Below are 20,844 nucleotides of genomic sequence, written 5' to 3' on the forward strand. Positions count from 1 at the left end.
CATTTGGAGTGCCTACAAACTGGTACGCTAAATTATAAAACCTACAATTTAGTTTGCATTAAAATAGAAGACTGGGCACCTGGGAAGCTCAGTCAGTTGAGCTTCTGACTTCGGTTCAGGTCATGAGCTGGGGGTTCGTGGGTTCAAGCCCATGTTGGGCTTACTGCTGTCAGTGCAGAGCCCGCTTTGGGTCCTCTGTCCCCCTCTCTCTGCCCCTCCCCTGCTTGCTCTCTCTCTCCCTCAAAAATAAAGAAAAACATTAAATAAAAAAAAAGAATAGAAGAATAAGGGTTAGCAGTTATTACTATCATTACTGTTATCAATCTTATCATCATAATCATCATTTATCCTCATATCATCATAATCATTAAGAATATGCCCAGACCTGAGGAAAAGCAGTTGGTAATAAAGTGTATTGACTCCTGATGAATGAGTTCAAAATCCCCGAAGGACACTGGCCGGATAGATGGCTACTTTCTTTGCACACAGGAGAAAGCGACAGAAGCATAAACTGGGTTTAGTTCAAAGCAATTCATTTCAATGACTCCACACACTCATTCACTAAGTTGCCTTTCCTTTGTCCAAGGGCAGAAAGGGTTCTTGGCCACTGTCCCAAGGAGGCTGCCTGGCTTGATGGCCATCAGTTCTTCTTGACTAATAAGCCCTTTTTACTTTCGGCTCACACTGAGAAGGCAGCGCTTTGCTTGGTCCAATCAGTTGATTAGAATAAGAATCCGGAGGGGTTTGATCGATGGTTACATTAGAAGCAGGGCCTCAGAAGGAGGTCTTGTCAAAGGATGAGGAGCAGAAGGCCGCCATGTTTACTTTGGGGGAACAGTGTGCAGTCAGATTTACGGAAGCAATGATTGATTTGCAGGCTTTTTGATCAACTACGAGACTCTCATCACAGCTTTAATTACCAAAACAAGTGAATTTGGATTTGAGGAATTGGATCCAATATAGCAGAGTGGTTCAGAGCAACGACTCAGGTTTGAATCCTGGCTCCTTGACCTTGGGCCAGTTACTTCACCTCTCTGCACCTTAGTTTAAGTAAAAGGGGGATAATTGTACCTTACCTCTTGGGGTTGTTGCAAGTATTAAAAAAAGTTAGTATGTATTGGGTGCCTGTTACAGTATAGAAGTGTTTGCTATTATTTATTATCTCTATAATTAAGGGAGATGGGGGTCAGGGGAGAAAATATTTACCCTCTCGGGCAAGCATGGTCTTCATTTAATTCAATAAAAAGTTTCTGGATGTCTATTATTTATCAGGTGCTGGTTTCAGATATGAGAAAGGCATAGGCCTGTACTCAAAGAGTTCATGGTCTCGTAAGGGAGAAAGACACGTAAACATGTGCATCATAATACACCGTAACGGTGAAAACATCAGATGCAACAGTTGTGCAGAAGAGGGAGTGATGAACTCTATCTGGGGGCGTCTCCGAGCCGGTGATCTCTGAGCTGGGCTTTGAAGATGGATGGAGTTTGCCAGATGAGCGAGTGGCCGGTGGAGGGATTCCAGGAAGCAGAGGGTTATCCCCGTAAAGGCACACACTCCTGAAACAACACACTTGCTTTTGCTGGACTATAAAATATGGGTGGAGGGGGGAGGAAGGAAAGGAGGGGGATGTGATTATAGAGCATCCCCGAAGTGCATTTGATTTCGTTTACATTAATATTGCAGCATCAAAGCGGAGGGGGCTGGAGATAGGTCAGGAAGAGGTAACTGTGGCCAGATCATGAAGAGCCTGGTATTTACTTGCTTCAGTTGTGTGTAGGCTGGACCGGGGCAGTGGTGGTGGGAATGCAGAGGGAACAAGAGGTAATTAGGGGGTAGGACTGTTGGGACCTGGTGACTGAGTGGATGTGGGAGGTGAGGGAGGGAGAGGAATCCCAGTCACTCCCAGGTTCACCGGGCTCGACATACATGGAGGCTGTGTGACCGTGACTGCAGGAAGAGTAGGTTTGGGGAATAAGAAAGTAAGTTCCATGTTGGACATGTGGAGTGTGCCAAGCCTGTGGGATACCCGGGGGCGGGGGCGGGGGCGGGGGAGGGTGGTGTAGGCAGTTCACTTATACGATAGACGTTCTATGATGTGAGCTTATGGAGCTCGTCTGGAGGCACGTGGTTGGGATCGGACCTGGAGCCCTAGGATATAATAGTGATAATGGCTAACATTTCACATGTGCTTGTTATATGCCAGGCTGTGCTATGCACTTCACAGGCAATGCTAAATCAGGGACTGTATTCGCTTCGCTAAGCATTTTACGTCTAGTAACTGGCCCATACTGGGCATACGATAATTATTTTGTTGAATGGATGCTCTCGTTAAGTCCGCACCACAGCCCGATGATGCAGATATTATTAGGATCTTCATCTTACAGATGAGGAAAATGAGCTAAAAAAATATCACATTGCCCAAGGTCACACACTTATGAAGTAGCAGATCAGAGATTTGAAATGAGCTCTTTGTGACTATGAAGTCTGACGTGCTGAACTGTTTTGCTAGAATGTTAAAATCTGCTCCTAAGTAGGTACTTATGGGGCTCCTGGGTGGCTCAGTCGGTTAAGTGTCTGACTCTTGATTTAGGCTCAAGTCATGATCTCACAGTTTGTGTGCTCGAGCCCCACACTGGGCTCCTGTGCTGGCTGTGCGGAACCTGTGTGGGATTCTCTCTCTCCCTCTCCCTCTGCCCCTCTCCTGCTTGTGCTCTCTCTACCTCAAGATAAGTAAACTTAAAATAATATGTACTTCTGTGACTTAGGGTGAGCCTTTAGCCCCTCTGAGATTACCCCATCAGGAGTGGATTTCAAAAATCTTGGAGCTCCCTTTCCAGCTTCAAAACTCTGACGACATCAGGTGACCACGGTGGAAATGCACTGCAGGGGCCCATACCCCACCATTTAGGATGGAAGGCTCGAGAAGTGTATGTAGTGCTAGGTGCTACACCACAAAGGCGAGGTGGGAGCTGTGTGGGCGGGCAAAGCAGGCGGATTAGGGTTCTGCGTCTGCACAACGAATTATCGCAAATTTAGCAGCCAGAAGCCACACGTATTTCTTCGTTTCTGTGGACTGCATGGGTAAGCTCCGTCCTCTGTCCATGGTCTCATAAAGCTGCAGTCAAGGTGTCAGTCGAGCTGAATTTTCAGCCGGATGGTTGAAGGGAGAAGAGTCTGCTTCTGAACTCATTCTGGCTTTTGCAGACTTTATTTCCTCATGATTTTGTAACTAAGGCCTGACCTTCTGCTGGCTGTTGGCCAGAGGCCACCCTCAGATCACAGAGACTGCGTTCTCAACATGGTTGCCCACTTAGGCAAGCCTGCCAGGAGAACCTACTAGTCTGTGCTGGTAAAATGGATGTATATATCTCCTTTATATAGAAATAGATACAGGTGAATGTATAAATATTGCAGATTATTTATCACAGGAGTAACATCCCATCACCTTTGCCATATTCTATTGCTTAGAGGCAAGTCTTGGGTTCCACCTGCACCCAAGGGGAGGGAATTACACAAAGGCATGGACACCAGGAGGTAGGAATTACTGGGGGGGTCAACCAAGGGCCTCTCATCCACAAGAGGTCACATTACGTGCTGAGAATGTAAAACTAATAAAACCAACTAAAGTTGGTCTGCTTTTTTATTAATGCCATGAACTGTCAACTTTAGGTGTGACAAAGTATTTCCTGAAAAGAACGTCTCTTGTTGCTTCGAGTTGTAAACAGTTGCTGGGATTACTGTCAACTTTTCATAATGCGTATGTAAGCTTCATTTTTAAAATCACTGATCCTTTAATGCATTGTATGCCACATGGAAGGAAACTCTCTGTTATACTAATAGTTGGTCCGCAACACGTGGACTTAGCTATATGCCTTCATCTCAAGAGTAAGTTTGTAATGGTTCAGAGTCATTTGAAACTGTTTTGGGTGCAATGCACATCTCCAACCTATGGTAGTACACAGCACTGTGTTTAAATAGATTTGAAATAAACACGGACAACAGTGAATGAGAAATCGAACTTGAGTGACTTCAGTTCTGTTATTATTTATGACCGTGTGGAGTTTTTGCGTTTAAAATCTAATACTGTGAGGCGGTGCAAACAGAGGTGTGATATTTTTATTTGGTAAATATACATTTCAGTTCATACAGGCAACACTTCACTAAATTTTAATATTAGCTTTAAAGTGGAAAATTCCTTTACAATTATTCATTTTAAAACTGAAAAACGAGGGGCGCCTGGGTGGCGCAGTCGGTTAAGCGTCCGACTTCAGCCAGGTCACGATCTCACGGCCCGTGAGTTCGAGCCCCGCGTCAGGCTCTGGGCTGATGGCTCATGATGGCTCAGAGCCTGGAGCCTGTTTCCGATTCTGTGTCTCCCTCTCTCTCTCTGACCCTCCCCCGTTCATGCTGTCTCTCTCTGTCCCAAAAATAAATAAACGTTGAAAAAAAAATTAAAAAAAAAAAAACTGAAAAACGATCAAGAAAACAAAACATTACAACAATATTGTGATTTAGTAGTTGCCTAATACTTGGTAAGCTACTGTTTTGCTGCTTAGGAATAAAAATAGCTAGCACTGATTTGGCTCACCACGGGCCAGATTCTTCCAAACACACACTCCCACATACTAGTATCTACATTAACTCGTGAATACAACCTTAGCAGGTAAGTCTTGCTATTAATCTTACAGCTAAAATAATCTGGGGCACAGAATGACTGCGGTTTCCTCGAGATCATCCGAGTGGAGTGGCAGAGCTGGTATCCGAGCCGGGTAATGTGGCTCCGATCCCTGAATTCTTAGCCGCTAGTAAGAAAAGACAAGACGAAACCAATATCCCCAACAACCCTGCAGGCCAATAGAAGCCCTTCAAAAAGGACAGGAAGCCTTCTTCTGGTCCAGAAGGGCTTCTTTCTATTCTAGACCCACCCCTGCTGGATCCTGGGCTGCGGGATAGCTGGCTTCCCGAGGGGGTGCTCTCACGGCGTCCCCTCCTCTGCCCGCGTCTGCCAGGCCCAGGTTTGTCCCGGCCCGTCCCAGCTTCCGGTCCTTTGCTTCTGGCCAGGTCGCAGGGTCAAGCCGTGCCGGGAGCTCGCGAGTCCTCTATTTACTGTTTGGTTTCCATGGTGACACGTAGGCGCCGTCAGCGCCTCCCGTCACAGGCCCCGCAGCGCGGCCCCCACCCGGCGCCGTGACGTCTGCCCGCCGCTTCCGTTCTGCCCATATTTGGCGCAGCCCGCGAGCCGCCCGTCGGGAGGAGGCTGGGAACCGGACTCCCGCCTCGCCCCGCCCCCTGTTCCCGGCCACGCCCCCGCAGGGTGCTGGCGGCGGCTCTGTGTCACGCGCCCCCCCCCCCCCGCCCCTTCCCGCAGACCCGAGGTGAGGCAAGGGGCGGAGGCGTTAGGGACCCCTAGAGAGGGCGTGGGTGATCGGATGAGCTCTGAGGTCTGTAAACATTACTTGACTCTTTGAGGCTGCAGACAAAATTTGGGGCTGTCTCATCTGTCCCGGGTGGGTGAGCTCGGATCACGATTTTCTCACTCTGTGCCGGAAATCATGGAAACAGCCATCCCTCGCCTAACTCTATTTTATATTTTATAGGGTCGAACTTAAAATTCTCGCCCATGGCGCAGTGGAAAGCTTTGTAGCCAGAGGTTCTGGGTCAGTGTTGCCCCTTGGGGGATAAGTGACCTTGGGAAGGTCGCTTCTCTTTACTCGGCGTGGTAAAATGAACTGTGGGGGTGAGTGGGGGGGGGGGGGGATGATCGTAATATTTGCAGCAGTATCAATCAGGCTTGTGAGGGAATACCGTCCCTCACCTTGGAACTACTCCCTATCCCCATGACATAATTAGAATGTCAGTGAAGCCCGCTGAGGACCCCTGCAATTTTGATCCCAATGGTAACTGGATTTGTGTGGCTCTTTGCGCCTTGCTCGTATGAGGCGCTTAATTAAAATAGTTACCTGATTATTGAATGAATCCTAGGCAAATTACCTTCGGATTTCACCTTCATAAATCCGGATCCCTGCAATTCCTCTTCCAGGCGGAAGGAAGAATATTGCGATGATTAATAATCGCGCAGCAGGGTTGCTGATGTAAAGCGATTTGCAGATGTAAAGGGCAATAAGCATTCCTGGGAGGAATCCAGTGAGATTCCAGAAGTCTCCGAGGGAGCCGTGGGTGTATATCGCCGGGCCCTGCGGGCGGGGGTGGGGCGGGCAGTGCCGCAGAGGCCACAGCTGGGGACTGGACTGCTTGGCAAGGGGCTAACTCTTCAAGCTGCTCAGTCGCGCCCCCCACCCCCCACCAATCCCCCGGGTTTTCTGACCAGAGGACTGTGCGTTTTCCAGAATTTCAGAGCAGGAAAGCACATCCCACATTCTCCTGCCCACCCCCCCCCCCCCATTCAGCCCTTCTATTTCACACATGCGGAAACTCAGGCTCTCGAGAAGTTGGTTCGTCCACCCAAACTTGCACAGCTAGTTAGAGACAGATAAAGGCTAGGATTTCTGGCTTCCATCTCACCTCTAACCGCCTGTGTGCTCTTGTGGCTTCAGGACCCTGTTGCCTGGCTCAGATGAGGGGGCGTGCAGTAAAGCTAAGTACTGACCTCAGGCCTCCTAACGGATAACAGTGGCACACCTGCTGCTTCACGCAGCCACAGCCTGACACCAGGGCCTGTGGTGGTGGCCGGGACGTGTGTACTTCCCAAGCCACAAGCGTTCCTCCTTACAGTGGTTGGAATGGCTTCTCTTGTCCAGAGAATGTGACTTGGCTGTCCTGAAACCAGGCTTAGACTAGCCGTTAGTTATTTTTTTAATAGTGACCCAAGCCTTGCATTAAACTTTTCTCAGCTAAGACGACAGCAGAAGACATGTAGCCTGAACCCATGGGAACCCCTTTCAGCCCTTGGAAGGTCTTTTCATGGTACATAAAGGTTAGATTCTGTAGGGGAATGCCTCTTCAACGTCTCTCTCTCTCTCCCCTTTCAATCTCGACCAATTCCTCCTACATTCTACATTCTATTTCTTCCCTCACTTCCAGACTGTGTATGAAGGCAGCTCAGACTAAGAAGATTGCTGCCCACCGCTGGCCTCAGTCATCCTGCTGATTTGAGAAGTCTGGAATCCTTCACCTCTGATTGTACTCGGAGCTATAGCGGCAGAAGCGGCAGCTCTGCCCCCTGGTGGACATATGAGGCACAGCGCCCTTCTCCGATTCCAGAAGCCCCGTCACGGTAGAGGCTAGAGGAGGTATTTGCTCTTTGCTCACTCTGATAGAAATAGAAAAATTTGGCAGGAACAAAAAAACAACCCCAGCCTTTTCTCTTTCTAGTTTATTTCTGAGGATCTGGTGCATTCTTTCTCTTGCCTGGACTGTATTTTTCTTCTTGCTATCCAAACCCTGCCCCTATTTTTTCAATCCCTATTTCAAGTTCCACCTGCTTCATCGCAACTTCTCTGACTTTCGTCTCCTAGGTATCTTCTGAATGCGGCTGTATACAGACCCAGCGCACTGAGTGCACACTTATATATGATGTCATTAGCGTTGTTTTCTTGAGGGTGGGAGCCATGTTTTGTGTGTCTGTGTTCTTAGACTCCGTATTGCCCCGTACAGGGCTGGGGACAGAAACTGCTCCCAATAAGCCCTTGTTGACTAAATGATAAATTAATTGATTAATCTCTGCATTCAAAACAAAACAAAACAAAACCAAAAAACCCAAAACAACGCTAAGCCTTTGCTTCGACAAACCTTCTAGAACTGTTAGTTCTTTGGAGGAATCTAGATAGTGACCTAATCAAATAAAGCCTTGCACAATAAGTAGTTCACCAAGCAATTTCACAAGAGAACACCATCACCACCCAGAGAGGGATGAGAAAGTTTGAAGTGGACTCTCAGAGAGAGGAGAGTGGTGATGTGGAAAGGCCAAAGGACGAAGAATTAGGAGGGAAGGGCCTCTGCTCTTGGGTTCAGAGAGGCAGCACAGGGGCTCTAGGGCCAGGTTTGTATCCAGTCTCTACCATCTGCTGTGCAGCCTTAGGCAAGTGTACTCCCCTCTCCGTGTGTCAGTTTCCCATCTGTAAAAATAAGTACCCATCTCCTAGCAATACGATGAGGATAAACTGAGTTGATATTTCCAAAGCTCCTGGCACATAAGTGCTAGTTAACAGTTTATAAATGAATTTTCCATCTTAAATGTCTTGTAAATGGGATGGGGAATATTATATGATCTCTCGGTTCCCCTCTGCATTAGGCTTCCAGGACAGCGCATGAGCTTCAGGGTCAGGCAGGTCTGGGTTGACTCTTGTCTCTGTTAGCAGTTGTGTGACATTGGGCAGATCACTCGACTCTCTTGGAGCCTCAGTTTTCTCATCTGCGAAAATGAGAATAACTGTGTCTACCTCAAAAGACTGCTGTGTGCATTGCATGCTTGCAAGATGCCTATCACAGAAGGAGCTCAGTAAAGAGAAGCTATGGTTATTATTAGAAATTCTTTTAGACGTTTGTTTATTTTTGAGAGAGAGAGAAACAGTGTGCGAGCAGGGGAGGGGCAGAGAGAGGGGGAGACACAGAATCCAAAGCAGGCTCCGGACTCTGAGCTGTCAGCCCAGAGCCCAACGCGGGGCTCGAACTCACGAACCGAGAGATCATGACCTGAGCCGAAGTTGGACGCTTAACCGACTGAGCCACCCAGGCACCCCTATGGTTATTATTGATGAGAGGAGCCATATATATATATACACGTATATATATATATATATACATATATATATGTATGTGTGTATGTGTGTGTGTGTGTGTGTGTGTGTGTGTATGAATAGGGTCTCCAAAATCTCTGAAGTTTCAAGGAAGAGCTTATGGAACAGCAGTAGTGACACCAGCTCAATCGTGGAACTTGGGGTGGGAGGGGAGGCCCTGGGCCTGGGCCATGATTGGCTATCGCAGCCTCTGAAGAATCCAGGAATGGTTTGACTTGCACATCAGCTCTAGGAACACTTTGTGCCCGAGGGCTGCGCCGAGGGTGTGGACCCAGTGGGGCTAGGCGCCAGCAGCTGTAGGGCCATCCTGCTCCCCTTCCCAGGAGGGGGGACTTTAATAAGAGAGGGTGTGGGCAGGGTGGGCCTTAGAAACCTATTGTTGTGGAGTGTGTATGTGTGGGAATGGCCCAGAGACATCCTGCCCTGCGACCTGGGCTCCCCGGCCTGGTGTGGCCTCCCTCGTGGCAGAACCTGTCCGCACAGCTCCTCAGAGCTGTCATTCCCAAACCTGTCCAAGGACACTGGGATTGATTGCCAGCAGTTCTCCAAGGGGTGGGGGGGTGGGGGGGAAGGAGGGCTGTGATAGTCTTAAAGCCAGATTAACCTTACTTCCCTTCAGCTGCATGTGTGGAAAAGTACTAAATGGAATATGCAAATGCTGTTTGTATTCCTTTGAGTTCTCTTCCAAGGGGAAGGATGGTTGCAAAATCCAGTAATGATAGGGTGTTGCAATTGCAAACACGCTGGGAATCACTCTTATGGTCCTCACACTTGATGGCTCTTGTCGCCTGTGACCCACGAGGAATTGTGTGATCCCCAACAGCAGGGTCCGCACTAAGTGAGTTGCTATTCTGGAATCCCAGATGCAGTCTGAGACCTGGACAAATCCACCTTAGGGGCTGTTTGGTATCTCGGAGGAATCTGTAAGCCCCATTCCAAACTCACGCTGGGAACAGGGTGGGCCCCAGGGACTGGCATCTAGAGCAGAATGGTTTTTTTTTTTTTTTTTTTTTTTTTTTGTTTTTTTTTACTATCTGTAAAAAAACGGGACTTATGAAGGGTCACGAAGGTGCTGGTATTGGTTGTCTGTGGGGAGGAGGGAATGTGTTTCTCTCCTTTTGCTTGTTTGTTCTCTCTGATTTTTTGTTTTTGTTTTTGTGAGAAGAAAACATGTTTTTTTAAATGTTCCCAGCAGAGCAATATGTTTGTTTTTTAATAGATAATAAATGGGAAGGCTCAAACGCCTCCTGAGTTTTTTCATTTTTATTTTATTGCTTTTCCTCTCTTTCGAAAAGAAATAGATGCTCGTGGCGAAACCTTTAAAAATTCAGACAATCAAAATAAGGAAAATAAAAAATCACCTGTAGTCTCATCACAGAGATAACAACCGTTATTACTTTTGATCGTACTTTTCCTATACACTCTACTTTTATACCTTTTAGTTTCTATGCTGTGGTTTTTATGAAAATAGGATCACGCTGTAATAATGTTTTGTAATCTGCTTTTTCTACACCATAGATCATGAACATATTTTTCTATGTGATCAAATTAAATAGCTGGTTACATAGGATTCTGGTTATAAACGTCTAGCAATTTAAATAATTCTGCATTGTTGAAATATAATCTTTGGGCTATTTCTTTTTTATTTTTTTTTTAATGTTTATTTATTTTCGACGGAGAGAGAGAGAGACAGAGCATGAGTGGGGGAGGGGCAGAGAGAGAGAGGGAGACATAGAATCCGAAGCCCGCTCCAGGCTCCAAGCTGTCAGCACAGCACCCTACGAGGGGCTCGAACCCACGGACCCAGAGATCATGACCTGAGCCGAAGTCGGACGCTTAACCGACAGAGCCCCCCAGGACGCCCCACCTTTGGGCGATTTCTACATTTTTTTGCTGTTCTAGACAAGGCTACAAATATCTTTGCAGCTGATTATTTGTACACCTTCAGGATGATTTCTTTTGGGGTGGGCCAAGAGTGTGCTCCTTCTGGAGGCTTTCAAAATGTAGCTGTGCCGTCAGTACAGGGTCACACGGTTTCTAGCTGTGTAATTGTAAAAATTACTTACCCTTCAGAAATGCTTTAATTTCCTCAACTGCAAAGCTGGAATGATAGCAGCTATCTAGTGAAGGCGGGTTGTAAGGATCGGATGAAAAAGTGTATAAAATGGTGGCTGGCACGGCACATGATGATCCCTCCATACACGGAGCCTTCAGTGAACTTGTAGCTTCTGATTCAGGGATTGTCTTTCCTTCAGGGGAAGGAGTTGTCCTGAAATTGGGGTCTGGCTGCCCGGGCAAGTTGGGGGAGAACTCAATCAGGTTTAAATGGTAAATGGTGGAGACGCTGGAGCGGGAAGGGTAGAAGCAGACAGGTAACAGAGAGATGGCTGGTGGTGGGGAGGGTGAGGAGAGGTTAGCAGAGGAGAGAGTGAGTCGTCGTGGAGAATGGGACTCAGTGGGCAGGGGTGAGTTGTTCGCAATGTTTGCAGCAGGGACCCTCCAAAACAGGGCCGTGGGCCAGTCGCTTTGCAGTGTGTGTGTGTGTGTGTGTGTGTGTGCGCGCGCGTGCGCGTGTGGAGCCTGTGTCCTCTGCTTCTGGCCCCATCAGGCTGCTTTCTGCCTCCCTCCCTGTTGCCTCACTCCATGCCAGTTCCTTCTTTCAGTTCCTTGAATGCTCCACGTTCCTCCCTGTTGCGTGACCTCTGTACATTCTCTTCCGCCTGCCAGGAGCTCCTACTCTTTCCCTGGCTTAGGCATCATCAGTTCTCAAGCTTATAGTTCACTTTCTCAGAGAGGCCTTCCCTGACCATTTGGTATAAACCGGCTCCCCTCCCTCCTGTGACTGTCTCATGGCCCTCTGCACCCACGTGGCAACCACATCAAGGGTTGTAGTCGTGTGTGTGACGATTCATCCTTGGTGTCCCCGCTAGGCTGAGAGCCCCCCAAGGGTAGGAACAGGGTCTGTTTTTTGCTCACTATTGTATCTCGATGCCCAGGACATAGTAGGCACTCAGTAAGTACTTATTGAAATGGAAGAAGATGAAGCTAGTTGCTTTGTGACCTATAGAATGCTTTTACATCCCTCCTGTGGCTTCAGTCCCATCTTGATTGATGCTGGCTGATTGGCTGAAAGAATAGGAGATTTGGGGGCTGCAAGGGATGCCTTGGCCAGTTCCTCTCCCATCCTTCTTTCTGTTGAGGAAGTGGGCTTCCCTTTCTCAGGCTAGAAGCTTTAAATCAGTGCTTCTTAAACCTTAATGTGTGTATATATAATTTTTATAATTTTTTTTAGATGTTTATTTTTGAGAGAGCGAGAGAGAGAAGGACAGAGCGCGAGTGGGGAGGGGCAGAGAGAGAGGGAGACACAGAATCCGAAGCACGTTTCAGGCTCTGAGCCATCAGCACAGAGCTCAAAACGGGGCTCAAACTCACCAACCATAAGATCATGACCTGAGCTGAAGTCAGATGCTTAACTGACTGAGCCACCCAGGCGCCCCTACCCAGGGATCTTCTTAACATGTGAATTTTGATCGCAGGTGTCTAGGATCCTCCCTAGGGTCAGGTCCAAGATACTGAATCTCTAACAATCTCCCATGTCAGGCCCCAATTGTTGAACAGCAAGGCTTTCTATTCCACTTGCTGGCTGTGACACCCACGCTGAAGATTGAATCGCTGCGCCCTCTGTCGGCTACCGGAGGGCATGGCAATCTTTGACCAAGTAGATAAAGCGCGCATACATGGATTTTATAAGGCACACCAAATTCTTGGGGGACAAGATCTTCTGCTGAAAGTGGATGGACTCACAGATGCTGAAAGCGTTAGGAAATTTACTCTTAAGAACTCACTCTGTACAGGATCCTGCCATGCTGAGGCAAAAGGAATTCTCTGAATTGAAGAATGTTAGGGCTGGAGAGACCCTTACACTCAGCTAGTGAGCGATTTTCTTCTTTTGCCACTGTTTGCTTTTCCCACTTTTTCTTTTTCTTTTTTTTTAAATAGCAGAGGACTTTCTTCAGAATCAGGGCTGCATAATGACTTTGATGGGCCCTAGACTCTTTGGCCTTTGTGGGCTCCTTCCTCTATAAAAATTAATTGAAAATTATATTTTATGACTGCATTGGTATGAAGACAAATAGGTTAACATATATAATGTAGTGTCATTTTTTGATATAAAAGTTAATTTTTTTCTCCTGAGTTTTTTTTTTTTTCAACGTTTATTTATTTTTGGGACAGAGAGAGACAGAGCATGAACGGGGGAGGGGCAGAGAGAGAGGGAGACACAGAATCAGAAACAGGCTCCAGGCTCTGAGCCATCAGCCCAGAGCCCGACGCGGGGCTCGAACTCACGGACCGCGAGATCGTGACCTGGCTGAAGTCGGACGCTTAACCGACTGCGCCACCCAGGCGCCCCTTTCTCCTGAGTTTTAAGAGAAATAAAATCATGTCTATGGATTTGTGAAAATATTGTGGGCCTTAGGGCACCATGCCTTCTGTATCAGCCCTGTTCTCCACACAGCGCCCAGGTTATATATCTCTCTATACGCGCCCGAGGCTGTAGAAGATGCCTCGAGGGTCGTAATGCTTTTTAAGCAGGTGACCAGATTGGACACGTTAAAGGACTTAGACATACAAGCTGAGTGTTTACTATGTGCCAAGTGCTCGAAACATATGTAAGTTTCAGAACAGCCTGGTTGCGTAGGAGAAGGTGATGAAATTTTCCTCACGTCACAGTCTAGTAGGTGGCAGATCTGAACTCCGGGTCTGTCTGATCCCTCCAAAGGCTGTGCTTTCGATGGGACAAGGTATATACATCGAGGTATCTGCCTGGGTGTCTGTTCCCAAATGTATGTTACAGTAGAAGGGGCACTAAGGGGCAAGATGTCAGGGAGGGCTGGAGGGTCTTTGGGAAGATGGAGACTTGAGGCTGGCTTTGGGGAAACCATAGCAGAGATGAAGTGGCAGGAAAAGGCACCTGAGGCCACAGCGGTGTAGACGTGGGGTCCCCTGGTTCAGGGACCATGAAGAGATTTCCCAAGCAGGAGGGAACTCAAGAAGTAGAGGGTGATGAGGCAGAGTGTGGCTACCGAGCCTGCAGAAATTGGGCTCAATCTAACGTTCGGTGGGAGGTTTGCACCCTTGCAGGGTGCATCCTTGCACCCTAAAATCTAGTCCTAAATCATCAACAGTGTAGCAAAGCTTTATCTGCCGTCCCCGACTCAGTTTCTTATCCAACAAGTAGGCGTTCTGAAGTTTGCCCTACACTCTTCAGAGATGTCAGGAAGTTCAAAAGACTGTCAGCTCCGTAAGGGTGGGGAGCCTGTGTCTGATCAGGCTGTATTCCCAGGGCCTGGGCGCTCAGCACACCTTTGAGGAAGGAGTGGACGTCATATTCTACAAATCCCTTTAAAAGCAGCGAGTAGGAAGTAGCTGCTTCAGGAGAAAGGGCTCCAGGCCAGAAGAGGGCGCTGTTCAGCAAACAAGTTTTAGTGTAAGGAAACCCCAGGATCTTTCTGCCGGGTTGGGGGATTGAGCATTTGCATCTCTGGGCTTTGCTTTACACTCTGGGACTTAGGTGATCAAATCATTCTAAATTCTTATGTTAACTCTTGTTTTCTAACTAGGAAAAGTGGCCAAAATGTAGTTTATTTCCTCTATTTCACATTCTCTTAATGCTTTAGGCACTTAATACAGATGTAATTACTTGGGGGGAGAACCGAGCTTAAAACAGCAACCAGTTTATTGTATCTCATGATTTTGTGAGTTAGGAATTAAGACAGGCATTGGCCAGGACATTCTTCTGCTCAATATGGCAAAGACTGATGTCCTCTGTGGTATTCAACTGGGAGATGGGCTGGTCTGGAGTGTCTAAGATGGCTTCACTCACATGACACAGATGTAATTTTACATTTTGTGTGGTTATTTGACTAATGTCTGTCTCCCCCACTAGTCCAGAAGCTACTACCAAGGGGCTGGAGCTGTGTCTGTCTATCATTTTATCGCTAGTGGCTGGCACAGTGCCTGGCCAATTGAGACTTAGTAAATATTTGTTAAATATTTGTTGGATCAATGATGTAATTTTTATAAAGAGTGTCAGGATCCTCAGAAAACAGGCATTGGTGGGAGTTAATGATGACGATAATAGCTCAGTAAGGGGGCGCCTGGGTGGCTCAGTCGGTTAAGCGTCCGACTTTGGCTCAGGTCGTGATCTCACGGTCCGTGAGTTCGAGCCCCGCGTCGGGCTCTGTGCTGACAGCTCAGAGCCTGGAGCCTGTTTCAGATTCTGTGTCTCCCTCTCTCTCTCTCTGACCCTCCCCCGTTCATGCTCTGTCTCTCCCTGTCTCAAAAATAAATAAATAAATAAATAAATAAATAAAAACGTTAAAAAAAAAATAGCTCAGTAAGTGCCAAGACTAAGCCAAGCTAAGTAGCTCTATAGCCTGGCGGGTTGGCATAATTTACTCCCATTTTACAGATGAGGAGCTGAGGTTGCCCTGACACAGCTGCAAAGGGCGACACCCGAGAAGCACCTTTTATATCATAAACCAGAGAATCTGGGGGTAAACTCAGGAGCCCCGGATTAGACTGAGTTATTTGGGAGATAAAAACCTGATGAAATGACAAAAGGCTACAGGTGTGTTTTCAAATTAGTCACCAACAATGTTCCAGATTCCTGCTTCTGTAGTTATCCAAATAATAAAAGCAAAGTCACCCCCAAGTGATGATTTGAAAATCCACTTGGATGTCTGTTGCCATATTCACTTAAACTGTTCCTCAAAAATCCACATAAGTGTTTCTTCTTCCTGGTTTTATTTATTTTTGATGTTAATCTACAGCTGGACGGTTCCATCAACATGGTATATTGCTTCTTTAGTTTTATCAAACAACAGGCTGGCTTTTAGTCATGAGTGTGGCATCTCAGAGCCAACAGTGGGCTGGCGAGAGTGTCCTTGATTGAAGTCATCAGAGGGATCAGAGCATTAATGGATTATCTGATGCCTCGGCTTCCTATGGGCTCTGTCCTGCCTGAAAGGCTCTTCTAGATCTTGTTACTGTGATGGGGAAATACCCCAGGGTGCCAGGAAATCCCTGCCCAGGCAGGGAGCTGACTTCCCGGTTAGTATCCCAGGGATGCTAAGCCCAGCCTCTGCAGCCAATCAGCAGTGGAGCTGCCCTAAACTGACAAGCAAAACGGAGCCCAACAAAAGCAGCTGGAACTTGAACAAACAGATCTGGGTGAGGCTGGGAGGGGAGTCAGGCCTGGCGTCATCCAGGCTCTGGGCCAGGCTGTTGTCATGGTGATAGCCAGCCAGTTTACCAGCCGGCAGCTGAGCCAGTTTTCTGAGGGGGAAACCTAAGGAGGGGGGCTGGGGTGCCCAAGGGGGCTGTGCTTCTCCAAGTAATGGAAACCCACAGAGAAGGCACGGCCACTTCCAGAGAGTAGTGCCTTGTCACAGGAGCTGGTGGGCGGCCTGGGGAACAGTGGGCTCAGAGAGGCTGGCCAGCCCGGGAGGGAGGGAAGTGGCCACTGAGCGAGCAAAGAGGCCTCTGGAAAGGCTGAAAGGCTGGAAGGCTTTCAGGGCAGAGAGGATTTGCAGCTGTGTTAGCTTTCTTGGCAAAACATGAATTGAAGTAGATCACAGAGTTCTTTAAAACAACAAAACAAAACAAAACAACAACAACAACAACAACACACAGAGGCCAGTGGATGAGAGGGAGTCTTTGGGAATCTCAGAAGTAGAACATGAAAATGTCCTATGCCCCTCTCCAGGAGCCCTTTTTCTTTTTCTTTTTTCTTTTCTTTTCTTTTCTTTTTTCTTTTCTTTTCTTTTCTTTTCTTTTCTTTTCTTTTCTTTTCTTTTCTCTTTTCTTTTCTCTTCTCTTCTCTTCTCTTCTCTTCTCTTCTCTTCTCTTCTTTTCCTTTCTTTTCTTTTCTTTTCCTTTTCTTCTCTTTTTCTTTTCTTCTCTTTTCTCTTCTCTCTTTTCTTTTTCCTTCCCTTCCCTTCTCTTCCCTTCCCTTCCCCCCCTTCTCTCCCCTCCTTTCCCCTCCCTTCCCTTCCCCTCCCTCCTCCCTTCTCTCCTCCTCTCCTCTCCCCTCTTCTCCCCTCTTTTCTTTTTGCTGATGTCCACAAGTCAAGTAATTTCTTGGAGGCCCAAGAGGAACAAACAGCATTCAGCATAAAACAAAATGTTAGAAAACATGTGCTTTGCAGGGCAGGGCCTACCAGGTGTTTGTGTCCACGAGGGTAGGTTACTTTCGGGTGAGGAATAGACACCCTCCTGCCCTCAGAGCATTGCAGATGTGGCTGATGTGTCACACTTGGGTCATTAGGTGGCAGAAAGAGAGGCTTGTCTCACTCAGTGTTCTGGCCCATGAATGTCTGGATATTAATAGTCTGACACTTGACACACACAAAAAATAGACACTCTGGCTGATGTGCAATATTAGCAAAACAAATACAGTGGGGGAAGGAATCCCAGTACGTCCTCCAGAAATCTTGCCGCAAAAGTGTCTCCCGCACCAGAGGACAGACACTGTATGATTCCTCTTGCACGCGGTTCCCAGAGCAGTCACGCTTATAGAGACACAAAGTAGAAAGGTGGCTTCAGGGGCGGGAGAAGGGGAGGAGGGTGTTGGCGTTTAATGGGTATGGAGTTTCAGTTTTGGGAAAATGAAAAGAGCTCTGGAGATGGACGGTGGCGATGGCCGCACAGCCAAGGGAACGTGCTTAATGCTGCTGGACTGTGCACCTGAAAATGATTAAAACGGTGAATTCTGTGTTACCCATATTTTACTGCAGTTTTAAGAAAAATGTCAATTGAAGACTGTCTTCTTGTTGTAGCGGGAGACGGTGGCATTTGAAGGCTGACTCACCTCTCTGAGCCTCAGCTGTGTCCTCATAACGAGGACTTATGTCTTCCTGTAGCCCTTAAGGAAGAATGGATGTGAAAGCACTTGGTGAACTGAAATGCACCACAAGAACGTGAAATATGGTTAAGATATTATTTCAAAACTCATTGTTAAGGCACCCAAGTGTCGGGGGGAAAAGTTGAAGCTGAAATGGGGGAGCTTTGGAGGAAACTAAGGAAAGTATTATATTTGGCCATCAGAGGAACTGGAAAACGCCCCAATGCCTTAGGAGAGCAGGAGAGAATTTGGGGCTCCTTCTCAGGGGCCAGAAGGTAGGACCGACTTGGGCTATCCCAGCGATTTAAAAAATACTTCTCCCTTTTGCTTCGCCTAAATTGAGAAACAAGTTAAGCCCACCCATCAAGAGGAAATGAAAGGCAACAATGTCAAAACATCACCTCTCCAATTGCATGAAGGGAAATGGTACCGTTACGACACGATGCTGGGTCAAAGTTTATGAGACCTGGAACCCAAATGTGCTGGGGGGACTCAAGTCACCATGGGTCTCCTTTACTGTTATGTTCATGAAAAGCAGCTTAGAGTAATTAAGTCCAAGCAACTTTTTTTTCCGCTTAAAGAAAACGTCATTCACCACCACGGCCACCACCTGTTAGGTTAGCATAGATCAGCGCGTGCCAAGCACTAAATGGAATGAGGTACACACCTTACCTTTTCATTTCTTATAGCAACCGTGCAAGGTAAATCTTTTTCGTGGATAACATGAGAGTCACGGGTAGCAGTTTGTTCTTTCTGGTTGTTTCCGCTTCCATAAAATGAGAACCGCATCACAGCCAGAGCAGTTTAGCATCTTGTTCCTGGTCACTCAGTTGGTAAGTGGTAATGTCAGGATTTGAACTCATGCCTGACTCCAGAGCACCACACTACGCTGGAGAAGACCCTGTGGCCGAGAAGCTTGTGAGACAAAACTGGAGTATTTTGCTCCGGGAGCAATTAGAATGAGCAATTGGTAAATTGCTTTGTCGTGGCATTCCATGATGTCACGTTGGCCCACCAGGGGGAAGAGCAGCGAGTCTCACGGGCGTGTGTCAGCAGGGATTTGGCTGCAAGGTGGCACGAAACCGCCATGCACGGAGTATGAAAAATGCCTGGCTGTGTTATGTATGCACGTATGTACGTCCTGTGTCTTGTGTGTTTTGTCCTCCTTGTATGTTATAGGTGTTATGGATGCGTTGTGCGTGTTATGTGTGCATTCCGTGTATGTGAGTGGGTTGTGTAAGTGACGGAGGCTTGCCTGGTGACTGATGTCTTCAACATTGCAGCCCAGACGCTCCAACAGCCCACACTTACTCGGTGCCCACAGCGAGCCGGCCACTGGCTCTGGTCTTTTTTTTTTTTTTTTCTTTTTTTTTTAATGTTTATTTTTGAGAGAGACAGAGACCGAGTGTGAGCGGGGCAGGGGCAGAGAGAAAGGGAGACAGAATCCGGAGTAGGCTCCAGGCTCTGAGCAAGCTGTCAGCACAGAGCCTGATGCGGGGCTCGAACTCACAAACCGTGAGATCGTGACCTGAGCCGAAGTTGGACGCTTAACCAACTGAGCCACCCAGGCGCCCGCCCTTTTTTTTTCCTTTTCTTAATCGGTGCTCCCAGATCACCATGTGAAAGATGATAGAATTGTCCTCGTCCTTCTGTGGGTGCAGAGCCTGTGAACCATGTGATAATCAGCACCTTCCAATTAAACATTAGCCACGGTGAGACAGGTGGCCATTGCTGACCTTATAGTGCATGTGTGATTTCTTTTGTAAAATATTTTATTTTTAAGTAATCTCCGCACTTAACGTGAGGCTCGAACTCACAACCCCGAGATCAAGAGTCTCATGCTCTACCAACTGAGCCAGCCAGGCTCAATTTAATGATGTGTGATTTCTATCAATTTAATGATGATTAAGAGTTGAAAAGGATTGTTGTCAAAATCTTACATTTCACACTTGTGAAATTTGTACAGACAAAATAGTTTCATTGATTTTTTTTCCTCTAAAACTGGGGGCCACTTAGAGGGGCCCCATATCTATGGATCAGATGTTCTCTGGCTCATAAGGACAGACTGATTTACTTGAGGTAGGATGACATTTCCTCTCTTGCCTTTCTCCAGTTGGCCTTCCTGAGGCCTGGCACTTTGGAGTGGAGGATAAAACGAAAAAGTCTCTGGCGATGCCACTGAAGGTGGAGGAGGAGACTGAGCCCGTTACCGTAGCAACACAGGCCAATGGTTCTCCGTCCGTCCATCCGTCCATCCATCCATCCACAAATGAGTTTTGTCGATGAGAAAAACTCAGACGTGAATGAAAGAAAGTAGTTGCTTTCGCGGAGCATCTGTTCCAGTGCAGAAAAGGCATCAAACAACTAAATAAACATAGACACAATAGAAGTCCAAACAGAGATAAGGGCTTTGAGGAAAATGAAGCAGGGAAAGGGGGGAGAGAGTAAGGCATATTTTGCCTAGTGTGGCCACAGGGGCTTATCTGAGGCTCTGCAGAGTGGTTAATCTAATTGCATTAGACTCAAACCTCCCAAGTCTAGACCCCACTCTCAGTGGACTTCTTTCTTCTCGTTCCCCTTCTCCCACAGGATCTGAGGGTAGCCAACGACCCCAAACCCTCAGCTGCAGAGTGGCGGTAGGTGAGGGTCATTTAGGCAGGGGACGAGGAGAAGGTGAAGCTAGCCCCTGGGGAAGGGAGCAGAGGGTTCACGGGCTTGGACGCTCATGGGATGAAGGGTCAGTGGTTGTTCATTGATTACCTACTCGATATCCATTCCTCTTCTCCCCACTTCCTACCAGCACTCATATTTGCTTTCTGGGTTTGGGTGGGATGTCAAGGGGGGTCCTGAATGTCCTAACAATCAGCACAATCTCAGTCCTGTTACCTCAGTGATCGGTTCGTATTGTGAAGTGTGGAGTGTGGCACTTTGGGTCTTCTTTTATTCTTTTTCATTACAAAATTTTTTCTTATTACATTTATTTATTTATTTTTGATAGAGACAGAGCACAAGTGGGGGAGGGGCAGAGAGAGAAGGAGACACAGAACCCGAAGCAGGCTCCAGGCTCCAAGCTGTCAGCACCGAGCCCGACGCGGGGCTCGGACTCACAAACCGCGAGATCATGACCTGAGCCGAAGTTGGACGCTCAACCGACTGAGTTGAGAAGACTTGGGTCTTCTGAT

At 47.4% G+C, this 20,844-nt stretch overlaps 1 long non-coding RNA gene and 2 other non-coding genes across 5 annotated transcripts; 2 read left to right on the forward strand and 1 right to left on the reverse strand.

Moving 5' to 3' along the window:
* The first annotated feature begins 5,297 nt into the window (after nucleotides 1–5,297).
* Nucleotides 5,298–20,636, forward strand: LOC123584095. 3 transcript variants are annotated; one of them, XR_006705156.1, is made up of 3 exons: nucleotides 5,298–5,376; nucleotides 7,043–7,251; nucleotides 19,776–20,636. It is a non-coding gene; the product is annotated as an uncharacterized LOC123584095 (long non-coding RNA). The 3 variants fall into 3 exon arrangements; XR_006705155.1 differs by having other exon boundaries at nucleotides 5,341–5,442; XR_006705154.1 differs by lacking the exon at nucleotides 5,298–5,376 and adding an exon at nucleotides 6,694–6,935.
* Nucleotides 17,034–17,158, forward strand: LOC123584715. The gene has a single exon (XR_006705662.1). It is a non-coding gene; the product is annotated as a small nucleolar RNA SNORA17 (small nucleolar RNA).
* On the reverse strand, nucleotides 19,455–19,527 carry TRNAK-CUU. Its single transcript has one exon. It is a non-coding gene; the product is annotated as a tRNA-Lys (tRNA).
* Nucleotides 20,637–20,844: the final 208 nt, after the last annotated feature.

Source organism: Leopardus geoffroyi, chromosome B3 (assembly GCF_018350155.1).
Source record: "Leopardus geoffroyi isolate Oge1 chromosome B3, O.geoffroyi_Oge1_pat1.0, whole genome shotgun sequence".
NCBI lineage: Eukaryota > Metazoa > Chordata > Mammalia > Carnivora > Felidae > Leopardus > Leopardus geoffroyi.